Source organism: Grammomys surdaster, unplaced genomic scaffold, assembly GCF_004785775.1.
Source record: "Grammomys surdaster isolate TR1022 unplaced genomic scaffold, NIH_TR_1.0 125368, whole genome shotgun sequence".
NCBI lineage: Eukaryota > Metazoa > Chordata > Mammalia > Rodentia > Muridae > Grammomys > Grammomys surdaster.
The window spans coordinates 1,009,147-1,036,778 of record NW_021620240.1 but is presented as its reverse complement, the minus strand read 5'-3'; the positions used below and the strand labels follow the sequence as shown (position 1 = coordinate 1,036,778).

Genomic DNA, 27,632 nt, shown 5'->3' with positions numbered 1-27,632 from the left:
GACCAGAGTAGACCCTGGAGATGTGTGTGAACTTCTAGGTTCCAGAGGAGGTTTTCTAAGCAGCACCTGTGAATGCCTCATTGTCCCTCATGTGACCATGGAGAAGGGTATGAGGGTAAGCATGAAGGACCCCAGCAGTTCTCCCCACCTCCTACCTCTGCTTCTCTGACCAACACACAACTGCTGTCTTCTTCCCATAGGACATTCTTCCTCTTTACTCAGACCCACAAAGGGGGGAGAGAGAGAGAGAGAGAGAGAGAGAGAGAGAGAGAGAGAGAGAGAGGAAGAAAGAGCCTTCCACACACAGCCCACTACCCTAGACAGCTCCTCAAAACTACCAAACTCAGACCATGAATCTGGGAGACATTTTCATATCTTAAAGGAGAGGTTAATTGAAATCTAACAAGTCTGGGTGCAGAAGCAAAGATTAACTAGCCTGAGAGCTGTAGATGGGACATTGAGTCACATAGATGTGGCTCTTCCCATGTGAGCCTGCCCCTGTATGGAGAATTGGGACAAGGAACTCAAATGCAAGGCCAGAGCAGCATGGTGGAGTGCTAAGTGTCACAGGCTAGAAATCATCCTCCAGACTCTGCCGTGCTGAAGTTCCATTTACAGATGCGGAAACTGGAACCCATGAGTCTAGCCTAAATGGCACCCAGAGATCAGCTCAGAATCTGAGTGGGCACTGAAGATCCTTGGTATCAGGAAAGTCCTGAAGTTTTAAGGTCTTATCTATTGAGGTGGACCTGAGAAAAGGGTATGCTCCTATCTCAGCTTCAGCCTGTTTCTTCTACTGAGTTCCCTTAATTAATTTGCACTTGCACAGACAATGCCTTTGCCTCCTCCTTTACTTGAGGATCAAAGTAGCCACCCCTTTCCAGTGCACAAGCTCTAGAGAGAGGTTAACTTGTTCAAGCTCACAGCACATAAACACAAACATGAGGCTGGAATCTAGAACAATTAGTGCCTAAGGAGTGACTTTCTCCTCCTCCACCCACTACTGCTCTGTGAAAGTCCTGCCTACACACAACGCTTATATTTCCTTCAAAGTCCATTCTTCCCACCCCACCTTGAGCTGGAGGAACCTCATTTCACAGTCAGCCTGAGCTACACAGTGAGATCTATTAAAGTAGTACTAGTAGTTTATCACGTTATTGTGACAGAAGCAGTTTATTCAGTAAAGGCTCACAGATTGAGAATGGTCCATCAGGGCACAAAGGTCAGAGAATGAATGACTGACATATCTGGTAACAAGTGTTTTGTTGGGAAACAGAGACAGATGAATGCTGCTGTTCAGATCAATTTTCCTTTTCATTCAGTCCAGGACTTGAGCACTAGGAGTGGTGACACCTACAAATAGGGTGGACCTACCTCGGTTAACCTAACCTATCTCTCACAAATCTTCCCAGGGACATTTGTGCTGAGTGCTTCTAGATCCTGTGACATTGACAATGCTAGCCCTCACAACATCTCATAGAATCACTGTAAGAGTTCAAAGTGTCAGAAGCCCTGTGGATGTGCTTCTTCCCTGTCCTTTCTTACTGGGAGAGCCTATGCACTTCTTCACCAAGCTTTTCCAGCCCCAACCCACCAGGCAATGAGTTTCCAGGCTGACTTACCTAATCTTACAACATCAGAGGGGATGACTGAGGACTGGAAACCTCAATCCAACCCCTCACTAGCAAACAAGAAGTAACAAGTTGATCTCTGGCCTAAAGTTTAAACTCACTGCCCAACTGAGTTGAGCTACTTAAGGTGACACAAAGACATGGACAAAGTACACAGCAAGACCCCAAGAACTGGAGAGCCCTAGACAGCACCCTAGAAATTCTGCCCCTGAAGTCTCACTGTTGGGCCTCACTACTGCTCCCAGGAAGGCCTTAGAACTAAAGCTATTGTCTTCAATCATGAGAACACAGCTTGGCTTACAGATCAGGGAACTGAAAAACAGGAGAATCCATTTCCACAGGATTTCTCATCACTCATGTGGCTAAGGGGTTGTCAGGAGTTTCCTGAGTACACCACTCATGCCATGTCTCATGCCAGGGCTTCACTTATCTCACAATCAACCTTGAGAGAGAGACTACTATTATCCCACCTTGGGGACAAGAGAAGCAAGGCTTGGAGAGGTAAAGGATCACAGTTGAAGAACTGTAGCCTTGCCTTCACTGTCATGAGTCACAAACTTTTTTGTAAAAACACATTTATTAATTAATTGGGCTAATTATTATTTTATTTTTGATTTATTCTTCTCTGTTACAACACATTCTGGCCACAGCCTCCTCAGACTCCATTCCTAACTCCATCCTAGACCTCCACATCTCCCCCTCAATCCATTCCTCCTCCGTTTCCTCTCAGAGGGGATTAAGATTCCCAGGACTATCAAGTGAACACAGCATAACAAGATGAAATGAAACTAGGCACAAACCCTCATATTGAGGCTGACCAAGGCAACCCAGTAGGAAGAACAAGATTCCAAGAACAGACAATAAAAAGAGACACTGCCTTTCTCACTATTAAAAGTCCCAGAAAATACCATACTAAACAACCACAGCAAGTATGCAGAGGACCAGACACATACGCATGCGGGCCCCATAACTTCCACTTCCATCTTTGGGAGTCCCTATAAGCCCTGCTTAGTTGTGTTGCATGAGCTGTTCTTCTGTTCTCCTTAACCCCTCTATCTCCTATCCTCTTTTCTTTTCTAAAGGGTTCCCTAAGCTCCACCTAGAAATTCTGCACATGCAGTCTCACTACTGGGCCATGGCACTGCTCCCAGCAGGCCCTTGGAATTAAGGGCAGTGTCTTTGCCTGTATGTCTGCCTGTGAGTCTCTGCATCTTCTCCCATCAGCTTCAGGAGGAAGACTCTCTGATGGTGATGGAGCTAGGCACCAATATGTGCTCTGCCCCCAGTCTTGAGCAGGCTGGAAAGACCTTGTTTACCACAATAGTCCTAATAATAGGAGCTAGGTGGAGTTATCCACCTTGGCTTCAGGTACAACTTCCTACAAGAAGTTAGAAGGATAGACTGCCAGCTGAGCTCTTGAGACATAATCCAGCTGAAACAAAGGATGGGTTCTCCAACCCATCTCCAGCTGAAACAAAGAATGAGTTCGGTAGGACTTACCCTTTAAATAGAAGAGCTGAATAGTAAACATTGAGCCTTGATCAGAAAACTTTGTCTTGGCTTCATGGTTCTCTATGTCCCTTTTTTTTTCATTTTCAGCCTCCCTTTCAGGTGAACCCAGTTTGTCTGTGGCCACAGGTGGCTATAGGTTTCAACATTTTGGTCCACAGAAAATGAAAGAAGATTATCCCGAACTTGGTAAGCCATGAACAACATTGATGCTAGCACTAGTTATGTTTTGGAGGCTGTGTTTGCAGGAAGTGTGTTTAAGGTGGATACAATCTAGGCTGAATAGGTGTTGACACAACACCAACTTCACCTAGGGGTTGACAGTGAAACATGGGACAGAAGAATTCTAAATAGGCATTCATCCACAGCCCAAGAGCTGCCTCACGTGAGAGGAGCTGGGTTAGGAGGCATTGGGGAAATTAAGAAAGCAGGGCACTGCCACTACACCTCCTAGAGAAAAAGATGAAGAGTTAGACCTTGAATATGAGAGAGAGAAAGAGTTTCAGAAAAGCAGTTGTCCTCTCTCCAAGCTGCATCAGCAAAAGAGAAAAAAAAGGCTATTTCAGAGCTCTCCTAGGAACAGGAGAAAATCAGGAGACATCCTGCTTTCTCTCTGGCTCCTACTGGAGAAATCCTTAGTTCTGCTTTTCTCTGTCTATTGTCTGTCCTTGGCTTGTCAATCTGTCCATGTGTGTCAACTGTCTGTTTTAGTTTTGTTGTTTGAGTGATTGATGTTCTTTGTTTCATGTTCAAAAGAAAAAAAATGGTTAAAAATCTGCTAGCTAGCCACCCTTGGTTTAGTTTAACTTGTTTAAAAGGCAGTCTTAATGTGCACAGCAGAAGCTGGTAAGTTACCCTGCACCTGTAGCTAGGAGTCAAGCTGAGCTGGAGAAGCCTTAACAGGAACTGACTGTCTGCATAAGCTGCTCTTAAAGGGGCCAGCAGCTTTTTGGCTTCTATGATAAGGAAGCTGATAGTCGTTTTTTTCTAAAAAAAATCTCTGTGACAGTGTTTATTTGGTTCAACAAGTAACAAGGTGCTTTTCTCTTGAAATTACAGCTAGAAAAAGTAAGAAAATTTTGTTCGTATAAAATACATAAGATGTGCATCTACTTCATTTTTGTTTCTGACTGGTTTTAAAAGTATAAATATGTTTTGCATGTCTTGGTTAGAGATTATTGGCCCATAAGTTATTGGGTATGATTAAAAATTTGCAACTTTGGTAACAGAAAGTTTGCTTAAAACTGGTAACTCAGGATTAGAGTCATTCAGAAACCAGATGTATAAAGATAGGATTTAAAACAATGTCTCTTTATGAGATATTAAAAGCTGCACTATCATGCATTCATATATAAGAACTGGCAGCCAAACTTTGTAACATGAAAGTAATGCACTTGGTGTTGATTTTAGAGAAAATGGATTGTTTGCATTGTTAAAAATTGGTTTTGTTTCTGAAAATTTGGTTATACTCTAATATTACCAAAAAAAAAAAAACTTAAAACTATAGTTAAACTGCCAATGTTCCACTGGATGCAGTTGGCAGTTCAATTCAATCGTGAGTTCCATATTTTTGACTCACCTATTTTATGGCTGAGGAGGGGATCAAGCAGGTGGAGATGATTACAATAGTAACAAAAGTGTTAAAAAAAAATAGCTGTGGCACAGTACAAGCCTGCTGCCACTTTTATTGGATACAGTGGCAGAGGCAAATTTAGCCCCCCAAGATTGGAAAGGAGATCTCAATGAGAGTTTTATCTTGGATCAAACAAAGCCCTGATGAACCATTTCTTGAATTTGTGAATAGGTTGCTAAAAGCAGCTGGTAAAAATTTTAAAAACCCTCAGGCAGGAGTTCCTTTTGTTACACAATTGGCTTATGAGAATGCTAACTACGGCCCAAGCCATGCTTTCACAGCAGTGAGGTGATAAGGGATGCTCTAAGTATGGGAGTATAGTTCATTTTAGGAAAGACTGTCCAAAAAATAGAGCCATAGACAGAAAGCAGAATCACTCCCCTAGAATCTGTCTTCAGTGCAAGAAGGGTAATAGTTGGGCCAGGCCTCAGGAAATAGGTGCAGATTAAGAAGATTTACATTTGAGTTAAGACAATGCTCAGAGTGAGCTCAGCAGAAGATTGTGTGGCATTCCTTTTGTCATAGTCATCCTGACCAGCCCCTAAAAAGGGTGTTTTCTGGAACTTATTACCTTGCTTGTTCCTTGAGGAGGAAAGGTCAGCCTCAGACTCAAAGACATTTAAAACAGACAGCTTATGGGCTAGGAGTTATGATTATGCTAGAGAAATTTAAATTATGCCTGCTTCCCTCCATGGCATTATAGCTGTGCCTGCTAATAAAAGAATTGCTCAAAGAGTAAGAAAGGACATGATTGGCCTTCAACTTGGCCTTTATCTGATACTGTCACTCAGCTACAAGGGATTGGTTATTCAATTAATCCAAAACAAAGTTCAAACTTAAGATTTATGAAGCTTGTAGGGTATTATACCCTGACTTGCCTACTCCAGCTGCCATTCCAGGAAATGCACATAGAATTATTATGGATTTAAAAATATTGTTTTTATACCTTTCCTTTACATCCTGGTGAAGGTGGGAGGTTTGTATTCAGTGAGTTTGTTTGTATTTTGGAAAGCCCATGAAGTGATATCATGAGAAAGTTTTGCCTCAAAGACTGGCTAATACCCTTACATTATATATAAAAAAATTGTTGTTGCTTTAATACAAGAAGTTAAGAGTTTGAATCTTTCAGTGTATGTTATTCATTGTATGGTATTTTATTAGCTGATCTCTCTGAAAGAGTTTCACTGCAAGCCTTTGCTCTCATACAATGAGCTTTAAAATTTTGGGGAGTACTTGTTGCTCCAGAAAACATTCAAAGGCAATATCTCTTCAATATTTGGGACCTCATTTATATCCTAAGCAGACTGTGGCACAGAAAATTCCAATAAGAAAAGATAGTTGGTACTGGAGAGATGGCTCAGCGGTTAAGAGTACCAACTGCTCTTCCCGAGGTTCAAAGTTCAATTCCCAGCAACCACATGGTGGCTAACAACCATCTGTAATGGGATCTAGTGCCCTCTTCTTGCTTGCCGGTATACATGCAAAAAAAAAAATGGTTTACTTTTAATGATTTTCTAAAGTTGTTAGGAGATATTAATAGCTAAGACCTCACCTTAATTTCACCACAAGAGAACTTAAGCCTCTGTTTGATGTTCTCAAGGGAGATGCAAATCCTAATTCCCCTTGACAATTTACTGATGAAGGATGAATAGCTTTGCAGAAAGTAGAGGAAGCTGTTGGTTATCAACAGATACATTATATAGACTATGATCAATTATTGGCTGTTTGTGTTACTGCTACTCATGTGCTCACAACTGTTTTTTGGCAAAAGGGATCATTAATACGGATTCATCTTTCTTCATCTCCAAAAAAATGTTTGGTTTGTTGTTTTTTTTTTTTAGATTTATTTATTTTCTGTATATAAGTAAACTGTTCCTGTCCTCAGACACACCAGAAGAGGGCATCAGATCCCATTACAGATGACTGTGAGCCACCATGTGGTTGCCGGGAATTGAACTCAGGACCTCTGGAAGAGCAGTCAATGCTCTTAACCTCTGAGACATCTCTCCAGCCCCCCCCAAAAAAGTTTTAACACCCTGTTCTGAAGCTGTTGCTGTGCTAATACAGAATTGTAGGTCAGAATCACAAAATTATTTTGAAAAAGAACTTAATGAAATTTTCCATATTCCAAACAGCAATTAAATTGGTTATTGAAGGATACTGATATTTGGCCTACTGCATGGCAAAAGTTTTAAGCAAATTTGATAATCATTATCCAAAAGACAAGTTGTTAAAGTTTTACTCTATGCATGCTTTTGTATTTTGTGTAAATTTATGCATGAATCCCATAGAAAATGTGTTTGCTGTATTTACAGACAACTCATCTAATGGGAAAGCAGTATATGTAATTGGATCACATGTTCATTCTCTTGAGTTTCTCCCTGTTTCAGCACAAAGATTGAGTTACATTCTGTAGCTTCTGTTTGAAATGCTGAAAAATCAAGCTTTCAACTTGTATACTATAGCCAGTACATACCTCATGATTTATAATTGCTTGAAATTGTTCCTTTTTTAGATATTGCTAATTCTCAAATTTTACAGTTATTTATAAAAATACATCTTAATTTAAGAAACATATACTGTTCCTTAACTTTCTTTATGTGACATTTAAGAGCTTATGACTCTTAAAACTCATGATTGGTTCTACCCTAGGTCTCTGGGCCATGAAACTTCCAGTTTCTGGCTATCCAGGCCCTGTAGGCATGGACTCCCTCTTGTGTCTAGAACGTCAAGTTAGAACATTCATTGACTGGCCACTCCCTCAAGCATATTTTGCATGGAGTACAGCTTGTGGATCAAAGATTTGTGGGTGGGTTGGTTTCCCAGCCCCACATCTGAAAGCCTTGCCTAGTTACAGAAAATGAAAAGTACAGGCCATATTCACCAATACTAGGAAATCCATTAATTCCTCTGTCTTCCTCTCTCTGGCTTCATATCAGTCTGATGACTTTACCATCAGATACAAATTGGGTCTCATGGTTTATATTTCTCATGCAGCATTCAGTAACTTCTCTATGCTCTGTATATGTAGTGTTTTGACTATATGTTATGGGAAGTTGCTTTTCTGGTCCTTTCTATCGGTTTTGTTTGGTTGGGTTTTTTTGGGGGGTGGGTTGTATTTCTTATATCTATAGGACTGGATGTTTCCTGATTTCTATGGTCTTGTTGAAGATCTGCTCTGTGCATTGACCTGGGAGACTACTGCCCCCATTTACTTTTGCCTAGAAGTAGATTTGTCATTTTGTGGTGTCTCCACACTTCCTACATTCTCATTTGGGTTTTTTATCTATTTTTAAAATATTACTTACTTGTGTGGTCTAATTCCTATGTTTCATATTCTATCTTCTACTTGATGCATTCAACTGTAAGACTTTCCGTGAGTTTTGTAATTGTGATGCTGAGTTTTTCAATTTGACCTTGATTCAGTTGAGTTTCCTTAGATATTCCTATCTCTTTTGAATTCAGTTTTCAAATCACAGTTTTTAAATCATTGTTCTTCCGTTCAGCATTGCGTTCTTGTTCTATTGAACATCACTTGGGCACCTACCATCTTTGAGTTCATTCTCTTCAAGTTCAGTGAGTTCTTTGTCTCTGACATCTTTAAACTCCCTAACTATTTGAGGTCTATGATTGCCAACTAAGTTCCATGTCCTGGTTCATCTTGGTAATTCTCACTGGAGAAAGTTTCTTTGGACTGGTGTATTGGGAGACAGCAAATGTTGTCTTGACTTTTCTTCTTGTTATTGCAAAGAGACCTGGGCATATGGGTTTTAGTCAGTTGTTGTTGTTGTTGTTCTCTGACTGACATGGACATACCAAGTTGGGATGACACACAGGATGTATTACCCAGCCTGAACCTGTGGTTAAGAAGAGTGCAGATGGACCTCTCCAGCCTGGGCTGGAATCCTGCTTGTAGGATCTGGGGTGGGTCTGGTGGCTGGAGATGGTGCATTCACGGCAGGGACAGAGAGACTCACCAGACTGTGCCTGAGAACAAAATGAGTCTAGAGGATAGATGTGATACATACAGCCATAGGTTGACCAGAATTGTCTGATGCCTGTGTCAGGAAACACACAGAGAATGGGTAGTTTAAAATTGTGCCTATGTCATATGACTGGACTAGAGTAGGGACAGTGCTATGCTCTAGTGAGTTCCAAAGAGAGAAGAGTTCATGATCCTTCTGAAGCACCTAAGGGACTATCAGGATTGCATGCTTAAGGTATGGGGGTTGGTGATGACAGAGAGTAAAGGTAGTTTGTTGACACATCACCTGGATGAGCTAAAGTGTAATCAGGGGAGTCCCATGTAGAGGAGACTCAAAAGGATATCATGATCACTGAGAGCTGCTGTGCAGTAACCACAGTGAAGGGGAGCTGTGTCTGGTTCTGCAGGTCTAAATAAATTTGCTTTATTTGAAAACTTCATACTTTAAACACTGTAGCTTGATTACATCCACTCCCAACTCCCCCAGAACACCCTCCAGTACATGCCCTCCCATTCTCATGTTCTCTCCTCGTTTTCTTTTGTTGATGTTATCATTGGTGTTGATTTGTCTGCTACTCAATGTTTTATTTAAACCTCTCACACCAGTTAGTACTACCTGGCAGAATACTGACTGATCTTGTCAGCTTACACTTGTACACATCTTGCACAAGCAACTGTATCTGTATTGAGTTCATGAGTACAACAGTCATGCAATGTTCAGAAAAGTACATCTCACCTCACTCCTTTCTGTGCTCCCGCTATTTCATTCTTTCTGCCAACTCACTTGAAGTGTTCCCAGAGCCTTGGTAAAGTCACTTAGACATCCCACTTAGGACCAAGCAATCAACAGACATTTAATCACAATTTTGACCAAGCAATCAAGAGACATTTAATCACAATTTTGACTCTGCTGACCACTGAATAGAGAGGTTTATCTGCCCAAATTGTGAGAAGCACTTGTCTATGAATATAAACATATTCAGGAGGCAGTTTAACAATATGTCCACCTAGCAAAACAACAGTAATAGGTCCTGTCCTAGGGCCCATGACCTCCTACACTATGGGCTTTATGTCACATTTACAACTCCAGGTGTGAACTCCCTCCTGTGGAATTCAAATCTAATCAGAAATTTCTCAGTAGTAATCATAGAACTGTTCATTTCCCTATAATCTTCATGCGACTATTGTACTAGGGAGCATGATTTCCTGTCAGGTCAGTATTGTACCATTCAAGCTCAACACCAGGAATTAATTCCATTGATGGCTTTTCTCCCTAAGTGGCCTCATACCATGCTCTTGTACTATAGAACCTAGCCAGCACAGATGAAATGTCATGACTCTTCCAAGTTGGTTTCTTTAAGTAGTGTAAAAAAACAAAACAACAAAAAAAAGCCTATGTGGTGTCTTCAGCATCAGGGTCTAACCCTAGTTCTTTTAGACTATGAAGAAAAATGATAACAGGCTTCTTTGGGTTTGGAGTCTCTGCTTCCTCCATGACCAGTAACATTTTTGCAGGCACTCCATGCTTGGCACTGGGATTTGAATTTAGCAACTCTTGTCCTCTGAAGACTGTAAGTTCATTGTTCAATAGCCTATATTTATATAAGTTATATTTTTGTTAAGGTCAAACTAGTTCATTTCCCTAGGAACTTTCATACATTGTTAATCTGTGTTAATCTATCCCCACCCATGCCTCTCTTGTGTCACACAATCTCTTTGCTCCCTTCAAATTTGAATCCAATTTTCATATGAGAAATGTTCTTCTCTATCTTCACTAATGGGACTCATCAGAATCTGTGTGTTACGCATTATCCAGTCTCTGTATTCTGTCCTGGCAATGGAAACCAAACTCAGATAATTGTTCTCAATTTAACATGTTCCAAAGTTTGCCACTGTGCACTTTGCTGAGCATCACCTCTCCTGCCCTACTCTTGCTTCCTCCGACAATCACTTAAGATTTGTCCTCTAGATGCTGACAAGAACACAAATCTCATCTCAGCATCTTCACTGGAAGGAACTCAAGACAAGAGAGACATTAAGACATTAAATATTCTAAATTCGAAATGGAAGGAGAGGACCCAGAATAATTGTACAGGGACTAGAGAAAAGTGAAAATCATGTAAACGCTAGGTGTAAGAAGAAAACTTTCTAGAACTTAACAGAAACATTTGAAAATCAAATTATGCAAATCAAAATATGTAGATTCAGAATATATATATATATATATATATATATATATATATATGACAGAAAAGTTGTCTATAGGCAATGGATACATCACTAAGTAGAATATTTTCCACTTCCATCCACTTTATATGAATTTATTGGCCATTTTTCTTCTTTGTGAGGAGAGAGAGAGAGAGAGAGAGAGAGAGAGGAGAGAGAGAGAGAGAAGGCATGTGGTGCATATGTAAGTATATGTATGTTTGCATGTGTGAGGACATATATGAGTGGGGACTCGCACTGTGCATGTATGTGTGAGTACAATAAATTGATGTCAGGAATCTTCCCCAGTTGCTCCCTTACTCACAGAGGCAGAATATCTCATCATCTACACCTAGAGCTCATCAAGTAGTAAGGATGCCAGCCATCTTACCCTGGGGAAGCCCCTGTCTCAGCTTTCTGGGCCTGAAAGTACAGAGGAACAAAATGCAAACTCAGCATGTAAACAGAGTCCTGGGATTCTAGTCCACACACTTTGGAGCAAGTTGTTTAACTGTTGAGCCATCTTGCTTTCCCCACTTTTCCAATGTGATGGAACTTAAGAGATTTTAGGTGTTTGCATAATAACAGATACATTTCAGCTGGGAAGTCTTGAAGGAAGTGCTCTGGGAAGAGCTAGGCCCCTCTTATTGCTTTGAGGAGACATATTCTGAGCCAGGCAGACCTTGGTGCACTCAAGATATGTTAGAAGTCCTCCTACAGAAGACAATATGTGCAGATCTATAGATGCTGATTACAGAGGAATGTTGGTCCCTGAAGCCAGGCCCTCAAAAGATAATGTATGAACTGATGCTACACTCATTGCTCTCACCAGATTATCTCCAACACTTCACCTAAGGTAGTACGGGCAGCTACTTTGTACTTTGGACAACTGACTGGTGTTGAGGAATGAACTTGGATTCTGATCCATAGGACATCCTACTGTCTGTCCTGTCTTTAGATCCTTCCAATAATGATGCTGAGATGAGATTTGTGTTCTTGTCAAAACTTGGAAAAACAAATCCTCAGAAGTACAGGTTAGAGTAAGCAGGAGTAGAACAAGAGAAGTGAAGCTCGGCAGAGTGCACAGTGGAAAACTGGAGCATGTTAAATGAAGAGCAAACATCTGAGTCTGGTTTCCATTGAACAGGACAAAAAAAAAAAAAACCAAGGACTGGGTAACTTTGTCATTCTTGTTTTTTGGATGGCTGAGTGAGTTACTGATTGAATGACTGATTTACTTATTGATTGATAGATAGATTGATTGATTGATTGACTGACTGTAGCCTAGGATGATTTCAAATACTCCATATGGAAAAGTTGGGCCGGAGGTCCTGATTTTCCTGTCTCTGTCATCTGAGTAATGAATTATAGAGCTACTGCACCATGCTCAGTGTTTTTTTGTCAAACCTGCATATTAATTATAGTTCTGGAGGCTTGGTGTCAAGGACTGAAAACTATGACTACTCAGCCTCAAAGAAGGGCATATAAAGGCAAACAGGTGCCTGTAGGGAAGGAAAAGCACTTCTTCCCACAACAGTTTGCCCATTACTAGAAAAAAAAAAAAGTATGTGTCAATTGTTAAGGAGCCTGAAATCACGACTACTAACACCCACTCTTGACCTGTATCCCTTACTCCTACACTGGCAACTGAGTTTCAGCCTCTGTTTCAGAGGAGACAAAACACATCAAAACAGCAGCCAGAAACAACAAGGCTTGTTATTACCAAAGATATCTTGAGTACAGTTCAAAATAAACCCAAGATGGCCAATCCTGGGGAGAGGGGACCAAGACTATATCCTGAAACATGAACACTATGGCATTCCTAGATATTCCTGTCAGACCCATAATATCAAGACTTCAGGATGATGTTGTCAGGACTGGAATGGTGGATCCAATAGGATCTGTCAGGAGTAGACATCTGCTCCACTGTTTGTAATCTCCTCACTACTCCATGGCCTCGTATAGGAAGAGAACACAGCCACCAAATTACAAATGGAAAAGATAAGCTCAGTGGAGTTAGTGCATCATCTCATAGGCTAAATGAAGACCAAGTCATGTCTGTGAACTCACTCTTTACTCTCAACCTCAGAAACAGGTCTGGCACAGAGTAAGAAATCAATAAATGTCTGAAGTATGAATGAAAGTGGAACAGCATTATTAGTCACATGATGACTTGAAGTAGAGTATTCTACTCTTAACTCAGATTTTCTGCACTACACTGTTCAGAATACTTCAATGCTCACAGCGTATATAATGTACAGCTTAGACAAATGCCTAAATGCACTTAGATGATAAAGGATCAAAAACATGAAGGAAGGAAGAAATGCAGGCAGGAAGGATTGATTGAATAAACACACAATACTAATGCACATACTTCTACTCAAACTTTTCTTCCATTTATCACCCTTTCCAGAAGTACATATGAAGCAAGGGGAAGAGACACTTTACCACACACGGTCATTGAAAGGGAAGAATTTGTTCCAAAATTTCACAAACCTACTACTCTTCCAAAAACTGTGCCCAAGAGGATCAGACAACTTGGTCAGAAAACGCTGGCATCCATCTGTACCAGAAGAAGGAGGACATATGATTGACATCCAAGACTTATTTGGTCTAAGCAGAGGTATCCAGAAAAGACCTCAAGTAGTCATAATAGAGGGGGTTGCAGGGATTGGGAAGTCATCACTGGCCAGGCATGTGAGGAGAGCCTGGAAAGAAGGTCAGCTCTACAGGGATCACTTCCAGCATGTCTTCTTCTTCAACTGCAAAGAGCTGGCCCAGAGCAAGCCAATGAGTCTGACTGATCTCATAGCACAAGGCCAGGAAGTGCCCACAGCTTCCTTCAGTCAGATCCTGTCTCACCCTGAGAAGCTGCTCTTCATCCTGGATGGCATAGATGAGCCAGCATGGGTCTTGGAGGAGCAGAATCCTGAGCTATGTCTGCACTGGAGTCAACCTCAGCCTGTACACACACTGCTAGGGAGTTTGCTGGGGAAATCCGTCCTTCCTGAGGCTTCCTTCTTACTCACAGCTCGGACACCAGATATACAGAAGTTCATTCCCTCCTTGGGGCAGCCATGCCAGGTAGAAGTCCTAGGGTTCTCTGAATTTGAACGGAAGGACTACATCTACAAATATTTTGTAAGAGAAACAGATGCAATAAAAGCATTTAGATTGGTTGAATCTAATCCTGTTCTCTTGACCCTGTGTGAGGTTCCCTGGATGTGCTGGTTGGTCTGCAATTGCCTGAAAAAGCAGATGGAGCAGGGTAGAGTACTCTCACTGACCTCACAGACCAGCACAGCCCTCTTCCTGAAATATCTTTCCCTGACAATCCCAGGTCAGCACATGAGGACCCAGCTCAGAGCCCTCTGCTCACTGGCTGCTCAGGGGATCTGCCAAAGAAGAACCCTATTCAGTGAAAGCGACCTCTGTAAGCAAGGGTTAGCAAAGGTTGCCATTGCCACTTTCCTGACGATTGGTGTCCTTCAAGAGCAGCCCAGCTCTCAGAGCTACAGCTTTGCCCATTTGTATCTCCAGGAGTTCTTTGCAGCAATGTCCTACATCTTGGAGGGTAGTTTGGAAAAACATGGTGATATCGAAAATGACAGAATTGTGGAAACACTGGAAGAAAGGTATGGAAGTCAAAACCTGTTTGAGGCACCCACTGTGCGCTTCCTATTTGGTCTTTTGAGTAAAGAGGGACTGAAAGAAATGGAAAAGTTCTTTTCCTGCAGTCTTCCTGGGAAGACAAATTTGAAGCTGCTATGGCATATCTTAAGAAAATCCCAACCCCATCAACCACCATGTCTAGGTTTGTTCCACTGTCTGTATGAAAATCAGGAAAAGGAGCTCCTGACACACGTGATGCATGATCTTCAAGGAACAATAGTGCCTGGCCCAGATGACATTGCACACACAGTGTTCCAGACACACGAGAATCACTTGGTGATACAGACAGATATGGAGCTCATGGTGGTCACTTTCTGCATTCAGTTCTGCTATCATGTGAGGAGTCTTCAGCTGAATATGGAAAGTCAGCAAGGATATGAGCTGAAAGCCCCAAGGATGGTTTTGTAAGTAATCAAAGGCAGTCCTTTCTCCAGATTCCCTGTGGATCCCATTAGCCCACATGTCCTGAACATTTCTCTATTTGCTTCAGTGGGCTTGATCATGGGATGGGGCTATGAACTTGTCTTGCCATATACCTTGATGAGGAACACCCATCTTCTCTGATTCAAATTGTCTTCACCCTTCATGGGGTTCCAATGTCACAGTTACTGATCCTCTCTCTTAACATGCTTTCTCTCTGAAACCCAGCTCATTCCTGCAGGCACCGTCTGTTCTTCCCATGAAAGTGACCTTGACCCTGGGATCTTTCCCCATAACCTTAGAATGCATATTTATTTTCTTTTTTTTTCTTTTTCACCTTTAAAAAAAAAAAGAAGCTTCTATTATATTTTGTCCTCATATCACTCCTCACTCAAATGATTATTAGTTTTAGCTGTCCTTCTCTTCATTCCTTCCCCCTTGTTTACTCCCCCTTCCCATTTGATATCCCCATTCTGTTTCCCCATTTATCCATAATTATCTACTCTATTTTCTCTTCCTAAGGAGATCCTTCCCTCATCCCTAGACTATAACTAGCTTCTATTGTTGTATGGATTATATCCTGTTTATTGAAGACTTAACAGCTAACATTCACACTTAAGTAAATACATACCAAATTTATCTTTTGGGGTCTTTGTTAACTCACTCAAAATTTTTTTCTGGCTCTATATATTTATCTGTCAATTTCATAATTTCTTGTTTTTAACAGCTGACCAATGTTCCATTGTGTACATATACCACATTTTCTTAACCCATTCATGTGTTGGCATCTATTTTCAATATCTAGCTATTATGAGTAGAGAAGGAAAGAACATGGATAAGCAAGTGTCTGTGTATTAGGATACAGAGTCCTTTGGGTATATGCCCAAGATGGGTGTAGCTGGATTTGAAGTAGATCAATTTCTATCTTCCTGAGGAACTGTCATACCAATTTCCACAGTGGTTGCACAAGTTTACAGTCCCACCAGCAATGAATGAGTGTTCCCCTTACTCCACACCCTCACCAGCATGAATTGTCATTTGTATTATTGATCTAGTTATTCTGACTGGTATAAAATATATAAGTAATTTTGTTTTCCATTTCCTAGATGTCTAAGTATGTTGAATATTTCTTTGTTTCATTTTAAGAATGCATATTATGAGAGTCTCTATGGTTTTGCTGCCCAGATAATATCAGTATATGTTAATGAAAGCAGCCTGGCCCTGGCACTCACCTGAAAGGCTCCCTAACCTTCTGCCAATCCTAGCAGCAAGATAGAGTTCTTCCAGGATTTGCTACCCCTGTGCAGTTGTGGTTACTTAATATCAGTATGTATCTCACCTCCCTCTACATGATTCACCTGATAAATATTCATTAAGTACTTATTTTATACAATGACCTACCAATCAGGCACAAGAGAGGATATGCAATTGTTGTCCACGGATCACAGAAACTGGGAGAGAAGACAGTCAAACATTCTAACTACATAGGGAGTGACTCTTGCCAAGCACATACCTGGTATAAGGGAAGTTTATTTATGTGGCAAGATCTCAGGGTGTGGAGGTGGGTAGGAATATTTTTACTTTAGTCTTTTGTTTTTACATTTTGAATTTTTTTCTCCTAATAATCTGAGCTGGACTTGCTGGCATGTGCCTAAAATTCCATCATTTAGGAGATTAAAACAGGGAGAGTCCTTGATGTCTGGTCTTTGACACCATTTTGACAAGAAAGAAAAAGCTCGTGTGAAAACCAAATGACTTGAAAGTAGTGGAGTGACTGTGAGAAAACAGGACGGAGTGAGGAGAAGGGGGAAGTAGGGTAAAGAGCACATGTGATTAAACCGTGTTATACACATGCAGAAGGGTGTCAAAGACTATATTATATAATTGGGATGGACTGATAAAAACATGCTTGCAGAAAAGGGATAATATACCAATGATCAAAACAACAAAGGTTGGTATAAACCGGAATTCTATTTCACAAAGAGGACAGCATTAAGAAGTGAATATGCTGAGCATGGCTATGCACACCTAACATCCAAAACTCAGAAAGCAGAGGCAAGAAGGCCAGAAGTCCCAGTCCACCCTGATTTTTGACTGTGTTTGTGTCTCAATTCCTCCACTGAAGTCTTGCCTGTTTATAGGAGATGGCTGGATCAAGCTTCATCTTCCCCATTACTAGCAGTCTTATCCCTTTTAGATTCCTGAGAGTTTCCATTGTCCTAGGTTTCTAGCGCATCCCAGAAATGTCGTCTACCTCCAATTGTCTCTCCTGATACTCTCTCCCTTTGTTATCTCTCTACTTCACCCCTCCTATCCCTATCCCCACCATCTCTCCCACCAGTCCCATCCCTCCAACCATCCTGTTGATGTCTAATCTAATTCACCTTCTCAGTGAGATTCAAGCATCCTTCCTTGGGCCTTCCTTATTACTTATCTTCTTTGGGACTGTAGATTGTAGCATGGTTATCCTGTATTTTATGACTAATATCTGCTTATCAGTGAGTACATAACTACTGTTTGTCTTTCTGACTCTGGATCAACTTACTCAGGGTGATCTTTTTCTAGTTCCAACCATTTACGTGCGAATGTTATGATGTCAATGTTGTTAATAGCTGAATAATAGTCCATTGTGTAAATGAAGCTCATTTTCTTTATCCATTCTTTGATTGAGGGACATCTAGGTTGTTTCTGATTTCTGGCTATTACAAATATAGCTGCTATGAACATGGTTGAATAAGTGTCCCTATGGTATAGTGGAGTTTCTTTTGGATATATGCCCAGGAGTGGTATAGCTGTGTCTAGAGAGAGATCTATTTCCAATTTTCTAAGAAACTGCCAAATTGATTTTCAAATGGTTCTGCAAATTTTCATCCCTACCAGCAATAGAGGAGTGTTCTCTTTTCTCCACATCCTCACCAGCATGAGCTGTTCCTTAAATTTTTGAGCTGAGACATGTTGACAGGTATAAGATGGAATTTTACAGTCATTTTGATGTACATTTCCCTGATGACTAAGGATAGTGAATATTCCTTTAAGTCCTTCATAGCCATTAGAGATTTCTCTGTTGAGAATTTTCTGTTTAGATCTGTCCTCCCATTTTATTAATTAATTAACTAATTAATTTTACATCCCAATTGCAGCTTCCCCTCCTCTACTCTCAGTTCCATCCTCTCACCTCACCTCCCCACCCCTTCCCTTTTATATTCAGAGAAGCGGAGGTCTCCTATGGTCATCAATCCACCTTGGCATTTCAAGTTGCAGGTACATCTTCTCCTATTGAAATTAGACAAGGCAGCCCAGTTATGGGAAAGGGATCCAAAGGTGGGCAGTAGAGTCAGAGACAGCTCCAACTCCTGCCATTAGAGAACCCCCATGAAGGCCAAGCTGCACATCTGTTACATACATAGGGAGTCTAGATCCATGCCATGTATGCTTTCTGGTTGGTGGTTCAGTTTCTGTGAGCCCCTATTGGACCAGGTTACTTGATCCTATACATTTTCTTGTAGTGTGCTTGACCTCTCCTGCACTTTGAATTCCTCATGCCCTTCTTCCAAAAGATTTACCAAGATACACCTAATGTTTGGCTGTGGGTCTCTGTATCTGTTTCCATCAGCTACTGGGTGAAGCCTGTGACATTACAGTTATGCTAGGTAACTGTCTGCAAATATAGCAGAATATCATGGCATTGGCTCTCAGTTTTTAATTGTGTTATTTGTTTTGTGGTTGTCCAGTTTCTTGAGTTCTTTATATAATTTAGATATCAGCCCTCTGTCAGATGAGGATATGGTGAAAATCTCTCCCAATCTGTAGGCTGCCATTTGTCCTTTTGAAGGTGTCCTTGGCCTTACAAGAAGTTTTTCAGTTTCATGAGATCCCATTTGTTAACTGTTGCTCTTAGTGCCTGAGCTGTTGGTGTTCTGCTCAGAAAATCGTCTCCTTTGTTGCTGTATTCAAATCTACTCTCCACTTTTCTTCTGTCAGTATTAGTGTATCTAGTTTCATGATGAGTTTTTTGAGACACTTGGACTTGAAATACGTGCAGGGTGATAAATATGGATATGTTTGCATTCATCTACACGGAGATGTCTACTTAGACCAGCAATATTTGTTGAAGATGTTTTTTTCCATTGTATAGTTTTGGCTTCTTTGCCAAGAGTCATTACATGTGTGGGTTTACTTCTGGTTCTTTGATTTAATTCCTTTGATCAAACTTTCTGTTTTCATAGTATTACCATGTGGTTTTTATTACTATTGCTGTCTAGTACAGCTTGAAATCAGGGATGGTGATATCACCAGAAGTTCTATTTTTTGTGCAGGATTCACTTAGCTTCCTGGGTTTTTGATTTTCCTTATGAAGTTGGGTATTGTTCTTTCAAGGTTTGTAAAGAATTGTGTTAGTATTTTGATGGGAATTGCATTGAATCGATAGATTGCTTTTGGCAGGATGGCCATGTTTACTGTGTTAATACTATTGATCCATAAGGAGGGGAGAATTTTGCATCTTTTGGTATCTTCTTCAACTTATTTATTTCAAAATTTAAAGTTCTTATCATACAGGTCTTTCATTTTCTTGGTTGGAGTTATTCAAAGAATTTATGCCTATTCCGAAGGATGTTGTTCCCTAATTTCTTTCTTAGCCCATTTGGTATTGTTAGTGGTTGTGGTAGTGATATTTTTACAGGAGAGCTATTGGTATATTTTTGGTTTCTGGGGTTTTGGTGGTGGTGGTGGTGGTGGTGGTGGTGGTGGTGGTGGTGGTGGTGGTTAGCTTTGTTTGGGTTTGGGGATTTGTTTTGTTTTTGGTTTTTACTTTTTTGACTATTTGTTTTGTTTTGTTTTGCTTGTTTCATTTAGTTAATTTTATACCCAGCCACTTTGCTGAAGGTATTTAACAGCTGTTGAAGTTCTCTGATAAAACTTTTATGGTTACTACCATATCATCTGAGAATAGTGTTACTTTGACTTCTTCCTTTCCAATTTATATCTCTTTATTCCCTTTTAGTTGGGTTATCAATCTATCTAAAACTTATATATTGAATAGCTATGGAGACAGTGGACTGCCTTGTCTTGTGATTTTAGTGGAATTGATTTAAGTTTCTCTCATTTAATATGATGCTGGCTATCAGGTGGGTGTATACAGCCTTTATTGAGTTTAAGTATGGGTCTTATATCCATGATCTCTCAAAGGCTTTTACCAAGAAGGGTATGGGATTTTGTCAAAGGCTTTCTCAGCATCAAATGAGATGATCATGTGGGTTTTTTTTTTATTTCAGTATGTTTCTATACTGAATGGTGGATTACACTGTTGAATGATCATATGAAGAACCATCCCTGCATGCCTGGGATGATGCCTACTTGATCATGGTGGGTGATGGTTTTTTATGTGGTTTTGGATTTGGTTTACATATATTTTATTGAGTATTTTTCAATGTTCATAAGGGAGCTTGGACTGAAGATTCATGGCAGAACATTTATATGACTCTGGGATTAGAGGGCCCATAGCCTCATGAAAAATGTGTTTGGCAGTGTTTCTTCTATTTATATTTTGTGGAATTATTTGATAATTATTGATATTAGCTCTTTTTGAAAGTCTGGTAGAATTCTGCACTAAAATTATCTGATCCTGGGTTTTCTATTTGGGTTGGTTTGATTTGGGTTGGTTTGGGTTGGGTTGGTTTTTCTTTTCTTCATTTTCTTTTTTTTTTTTTTTCTACTTCAGTGGATTTTAGTGAATGCTCCTATTTCCTTAGGAGTTATGGGTTTATACAGATTGTTACATGATCTTGATTTGGCCTTGGTAAGTGGTATCTATCAAGGAAATAGCCCATTTAGTTTAGATTTAGAAGTTTGTGGAGCACAAGTTTTTGAGGTAAGACTTAAACATTGTTTAAATTTCTTCAGTGTTTGTTGTTAAGTCCCTCAACTAATTTGTGATATTGTTAGTTTAGAGAGTCTCTCTGCCTTTTAGTTAGTTGGGTGAGGAGAAATGTTTTCTATATATGTGTTAGGTCCACCTGAATCATAACATCTCTTTATTCCACTGCTTCCCTGTTTAGCATCTGTTTAAATAACTTGTCCATTGTTGTTGAATTATTGCACTATTAATGCATGGAGTTTAATATGTGGTTTGTGCTTTATTAGTGTTTCTTTTATAAATGTGGGTGCCCTTGGATTTTACAGATATATATTTATAATTGAGATGTCACCTTGCTGGATTTTCTCTTGGATGAGTATAAAGTGTCCTTCTCTGCCATTTTTTTTATTATTAATTTTGGTGGGAAGTCAATTGTATTAGATATTACAATGGTTACTTCAGCTTGCTTCTTTGGTCCATTTGATTAGAAATCTTGTTCCAGCCCTTAACTCTGTGAAAATGTCTACCTTCAAACTTGAAGTGTATTTCTTCAATACAGCATAATGATGGATTCTGTTTTCAAATCTATCTCATAGCTTATGTCTTTTTATTGGGAAATTGAGTCCATTGATGGAAAGATATTAAAAATCTATGATGTTTAATTCTTTTTATTTTCTTGTTGGTGATGATAGTGTGTGTGTGTGTGTGTGTGTCTGTGTGTGTGTGTCTGTGTGTGTGTCTGTGTCTGTGTGTGTGTGTGTCTGTGTGTGTGTCTGTGTCTGTGTATTCCTTCTTTTGGTTTTGGTGGTGTGAAGTTATTTATTTCCTGTGTTTTCTTACGTGTAATTAACCTTTCGCTGGAGTTTTCCTTCTACTGTCTTCTATAGGGATTGATTTGTGTCTACAGAGTATTTAAATTCAGTTTCATAGTAGAACATCTTGTATTCTCCATCTATGGCGATTGCAAGTTTAGCAGGGTATAGCAGTCTGGGCTGGCATCATGGTCTCTTAGAGTCTGCAAGACACCTGCCCAGGTTTCTCTGGCTCTTACAGTCTTTGTTGAGAAATCTGATTAATTCTAATAGATCTGCCTTCATATGTCACTTGGCCTTTTCTCTTGCAGCTTTTAATATTCTTTCCTTTTTGCATATTTAGTGTTTAGATTCTTATGTGGGAGTAGGATCTTTCTTTTTGCTCTAATCTATTTAGTGTTCCACAAGCTACTTGTATACTTAAAAGCATATCTTTCTTTAGGTTAGAAATTTTTCCATCTATGATTTTATTTAAAAAAATTTTCTGGGCCTTTGAGGTGGGAATCTTCTCCTTCTTCTATTCTTATTATTCTGAAATTTCATCTTTCCATAGCATCCTGTATTTCCTGGATGTTTTGTGTCAAAAACTTTTGATTTAACATTTTCTTTGACCAATGTATTGATTTTTTTATGGTATGTTCTACTCCTGAGATTCTCTCTTCTATATCTTGTATTTTCTTGGTGATGCTTACATGTATACCTTCTGTACTCTTACCTAGGTTCTCCATCTCCAGCATTCATTCAGTTTGTGTTTTCTTTATTGCCTCTATTTCCATCTTCAGGTCATAAACAATTTTACTCATTATATTTCCCTGTTTGATTGTATTTTCCATATTTCTTTAAGGGATTTATTCATTTATTTTAAAGGTTTCTATCATCTTCCAATGATTGGATTTAAGGTCATTTTCTTGTGCTTGAACTGTGTTAGTGTATCCAGGACTTGCTATAGTTGAATACCTGGGCTCTGGTAGTGCCATATTTCCCCAGCTTTTGTTGACTGTTATCTTATGCTGGCTGCAAGCCCTCTGATTTTACAGTTATTAAAGTCTTAGGTGCTGATTTCTGACATTATCTTTGTTGGATGGATATTTTTTAGGTTGATTTTTCCCTTGGTTTGTGTTTTTTATCTGTCTTCTAACTGAGTATCCTGAAGTTCTCTTGACTAGTGACTCTTCAGGTCCAGCAGGGTGTCTCCCCTGGAGTTTTTGTGGCCTCCATAGCGTCTGGGATTTCAGGTGCTCACATGATTCTGGGGATCATAGTACCAGTGTCCAGAATTTTTGGTGCCATAGATGCCTTTGGGAAAACAAGGACAATTGTGGGCCATGAAATGGAGTTCAGAGGGTGGATAAAATTTAAGGGTGTTAGGAATATTTTAAGGGACCTTGGCAGGCCAGGGCTTGGCATGGGTTATCACTTGTGCCTACTAGCTTCTGGGAATGAAGGCCGAGTAGTGGGCTTGAAATGGAGCATAGGGAACAGGATGAAGATTACCATTCTTGGATGTGTTTTAGTGTATCTGGAAGGTGATCACTGGGTCTTGCCTGGTTGTACCCTATGCCTGCAGACTTCTGAGAATGTAGGCAGAATGATTGGCTGAAAAATGAAGCACAGGGGGCAGGCAGGGGCAAGGTTTGAAATCTTGAAGCCTCTCCCCAGTCACAAACTTCATGAACTAAAGTCACACCTCTCATCCTCCCCAAAAAGTACCATGAGTTCAACAAACCATTCAAATGTCCATGACTCAGGGTGACGTCTCATTCAAAGCACCACATCTAGCAAGCACAAGACCCTGGCTTTGACCCACAACAGAAAGGAAAAATTGTGTAAGACCCTTTAATCTATTCTCTGTACACTTGCCTATGGGAAAATTTAATCACGCTTTATCTGTTATCTTATATTTACATTTGTTTTCTTAATGAATCAAGGCTGTCTTCTCCTGGGACTAAATGTCTAGTACAGTATAATTCTGACAAATTTACAGAGAATAATGCCTACAGAGAATAACATGATCAAGTAGATCATTTTCCTATTCTTGGACATTTTATGTTGTTTCTAAGTGTCTGGGGTTATTAAAAGTTAGCCTTCAAAAGCTTGATCAGATGTTGCAAATAGAAGTTATCTGACATGAATATTCAGAAGAAATCTGAGTATGTAGAGAGATGTAGGCCAGATAGGGCTGGAGAAACCAGAAACACCATTCTACTTGGAAAGGAAGGTGCCATTAGGACCAGGGGATGATCCCATGAGACAGTGAAAGTCTTCATCTGCTAGTAATCAAGTAAATTTGAGAGGGAAAGTCAGCCAAACAAGGCAAAATACAGAAGGCCATTGCACACAATAAAAAACAGTTCAAAAGTAAAATTGGCCAAAGCCAAGAAAGGGAAAGAACCAATTCAGGAAATTGTGGTATCAAAGATAGCAGGGTGAGCAATTTCTCTGTGTGTGACTCATAATGGCACCTCATGCTTTTTAAGTAATATGTTTTTGATTTCCATGACAATGCATGAAAACAATCCTCCTTTAGGGACTAGGGGAGTGTATCAGCAAGAAAGAGCACTTGCTTCTCTTTCAGAAGATGTAGATCCATTCCAAGCACCCACATTAAATGGCTCACACTATCTTATCCATAGTCTAAGAAGATACCAAGCACAGCATCTAGCCTCTGCCAGCTCCTACATTCCTATAGGACACAGACAATCAAGCATATTATAATACATATGAAGTAAAAAATATATAAATGCATTTTTAAAAATCATTCTTTGAGGTTTAGTACTTGGTTTCCCTAATATTTCTTTAGTGTTGTAAATTTTTTTAAAAGTAAATCCTTCTTTATTTTTTCCCTTCAAAGTTTCCTACTCTAAATGTATGTTTTTGCAGTTGTGTTTTTTGATTTTTGTTTTTTGATTACTTTTTTGAGTTTGTTGATTTCCTTTGTTTGTAGTGCCAGGGGTTCCAGTGTCATACAGACCACGCATGGTGCTGCTCCTAGTCCATTGGTGTTTGTATCTTAGTCTAGCCTATAACTCAATATTCTCTCTCTCCTCTCTCTCTCTCCCCTCTCTTTCTCTCTCTATCTCTATCTCTCTCCTCTCTTTCCCTTTGTTGCGTGTATAGGTTTGAATGTGTGACTTTCTTTCTCTATGTCTTTCCATGTGTTTCTGTCTCTCTTTGTCTCTCTGTATCTCCCTATTTCTCTGTGTCTATGTCTGCCTGTCTGTCTGTCTGTCTATCTGCCTGTCTGTCTCTTTCTCTTTGTCTCTCCCTGTGTTTCTGTCTCTGTTTTTCTCTTTATCTATCTCTGCTCCTATTTGTCTGTCTTTCTATCTCTCTGTTTCTTTCTCCCCCGAGTGTGTGTGTGTGTGTGTGTGTGTGTGTGTGTCCACTCTCCCTTCTCTCTCCTCTCCCTATGGTCCTCTATCCTTAGAAAAATACGAGGACCATGTGAACCAACAAGGCTGTAGTATAGTGTGTGTGATCATGCTTACCATACTGTCATGGAGTCATTCCCAACTGTCAATCCTGAGCTCTCATTCCTTCAAGGTTTTCATTATGAAACTCAAGAAATCTGTTCCAAGGAAAAGCAGGTACATTTACATGAAAGGGAAGAAGCCCATCTGAATTTCCAAGGTCCCATTTTGTGTCAGGTCCTAAGTTGACCGCTACAAATTAAAAAGAAGAGATGCAAGCCATTTGTTCACACCCTTGGGACACCTGGACTGAGTCAGAAATAGATACACAAAATGAGCACACAGCATACTATCCTAAAGGACTTGGATGAGGAACCAACCAAAGGACAGAATCCAGAATTTGAAGCAAAGGAACAAGTAGAAGGCTAGTGAATTCTTGGGATAGCATACCAGTGCCTGGGGTTCAGGCAGATAAAAACCTAATCTGCTAAGTGTGGCTGTGCACAGACCATACACACACAAGTCACAACACTCTGCTACCTCTTTCTCATCTCAGGTGCAGATGGACCCCAATCACTGATGCCAGTTGGAAGATTTTCTTCTTCAATCTTAAATTCTCCAGAAACCTGGAGGAGCTGGACCTAAGTGGAAATCCACTGAGCTACTCTGCAGTAAGCAGACTTCGTAGGGCCCTGACACACCCTGGCTGCAAACTACAGACCTTGCGGTGAGTCTACATTGAATTCATCTGTGAAGCAGGGGTGGATGGGATGAGATTAAATGCAAAGGATGTGTAGGGTTTGGCTTAATATTTATCAAATATTCACTGAACTCCCATTATCACACCTATAACACATGCCAGCCAGACTTATTAAGATAAACAAATAAGATTCTGTTCTTGGGGGATCTTTTTTGTTTGTTTGTTTTAAACGAAGTTTTATTGAAACACAGTCACATTCATTTGTTTATTCAGTAACAATGGCTGTTTTTATGCTATGAAGACAGGGTCAGGCAGTTACGACACAGACAACATGGCCTACCAAGCCCAGAGTATTTACTCTCAGGTCTTTTACAGAGCATATGGGCTGACACCTAGCTGAGTAACAAGTGCCACTTGTCTTACTGTTCACTTGCATTGTTTTCAGAGGGATCTAAAGATCTACAGTCTGAGAAAATATATGGACAGAAGCCCAGTGTGGGTGCTGCAAACCTATAAGCTAGCATCTGGGAGGTGGAAGCAGGGAGATTTAAGAATTTGTAGCTAGCATGTGCTGTATAAAAACTGGTCTAAAAAATGTAGCAACAAATGACATGTGGCTTAAGGCTTTTATGACATTGAGGACAGCGTGAAGAAGGAAATTAAAAATCCAAAACAATAGGCAGTATCTCTAGGCAGTAATTTCAATGAACTGGACTGTTACAGAGAAAATTAAGAGCCAGTCCAATACATACAATTATCACTTTATGTCAAGTGAACATAAGAGACTGCGTCCATCAAGAAATCTCACTAGCTAAGGATAATGCACACTTCCTGAGGACACAAAACAGAAGTGAAGAATACAGAGGCAATGGGAAGCTTGAGGGGAGAAAACTCCAGGTCAGAGGAATGGCTTCTCCCCCTTTCCTCCTGTCCTCTGCCCTTGTAATCAGACTTCTACTCTGTTTCTGTCAACTGTATTTTGATTAAGATCTTACTTAATGAATGAGATCATGCCCTATTCTAGGTCTGGCGAATTTCATTCACAGGACTCTTGAAATACAGCAGTGAGAGGTCCTAGGCCTGTGGAGCTCTGCCATGGCCAATGGCAGCAGAGCATTGGTCCTGACCTATATTCACTGCTCCTGCAGCTCAGCAGTGGAGAGCTTGGAATTATCTCCCTAGACCAGAAAAGGCACAACAGAGAGCTAACCACTGGCAGCTCAGCATGCCAAGGCTCACAAAACGAGACCTAAGATAAGTTTTCGAAAGCAATGAGTCCTGGAGAAGCTGACATGAGCATCTCCCATGCAGGCTTGTTGAATGTGGCCTCACATCCGCACACTGCTCATTCCTGGCCTCAGTGCTCAGGGTTCGCTCCAGCCTGACTGAGCTAGACCTGCAGCTGAATGACCTGGGTGATGATGGTGTGAGGCTGCTGTGTGAGGGGCTCAGGAATCCTGCCTGCAACCTCAGCATCCTGCGGTAAGCAAGCCCTGCAATTCCTTTCTGGTCATAAAGAGGGGAGGGGACATAGGTGAGTTCCCAGATGACAAAACATAGAAAAGAAAAGGGATAGATAATTCATAGTCAGTCTGGCTCCTGACCAGCTGTGCCACTTATACCCTGTGTGATTGGGCAAGGTACTGTGTTCTGGAAAACTCAGTGTCCTCATGGATTGAATGAAATGTGATATCAATCTCATGGACATGGAATGTATATTTGTAAAAAATAGCTGGGCATGGTGGAATCACATGCATATATATATATATATATATATATATATATATATATATATATATAT

General features: G+C 40.2%; 1 pseudogene; it reads left to right on the top strand.

The window, feature by feature from the left end:
* LOC114637676 overlaps positions 1-27,632 on the top strand; it is a 49,246-nt pseudogene that overhangs the window by 785 nt on the left and 20,829 nt on the right.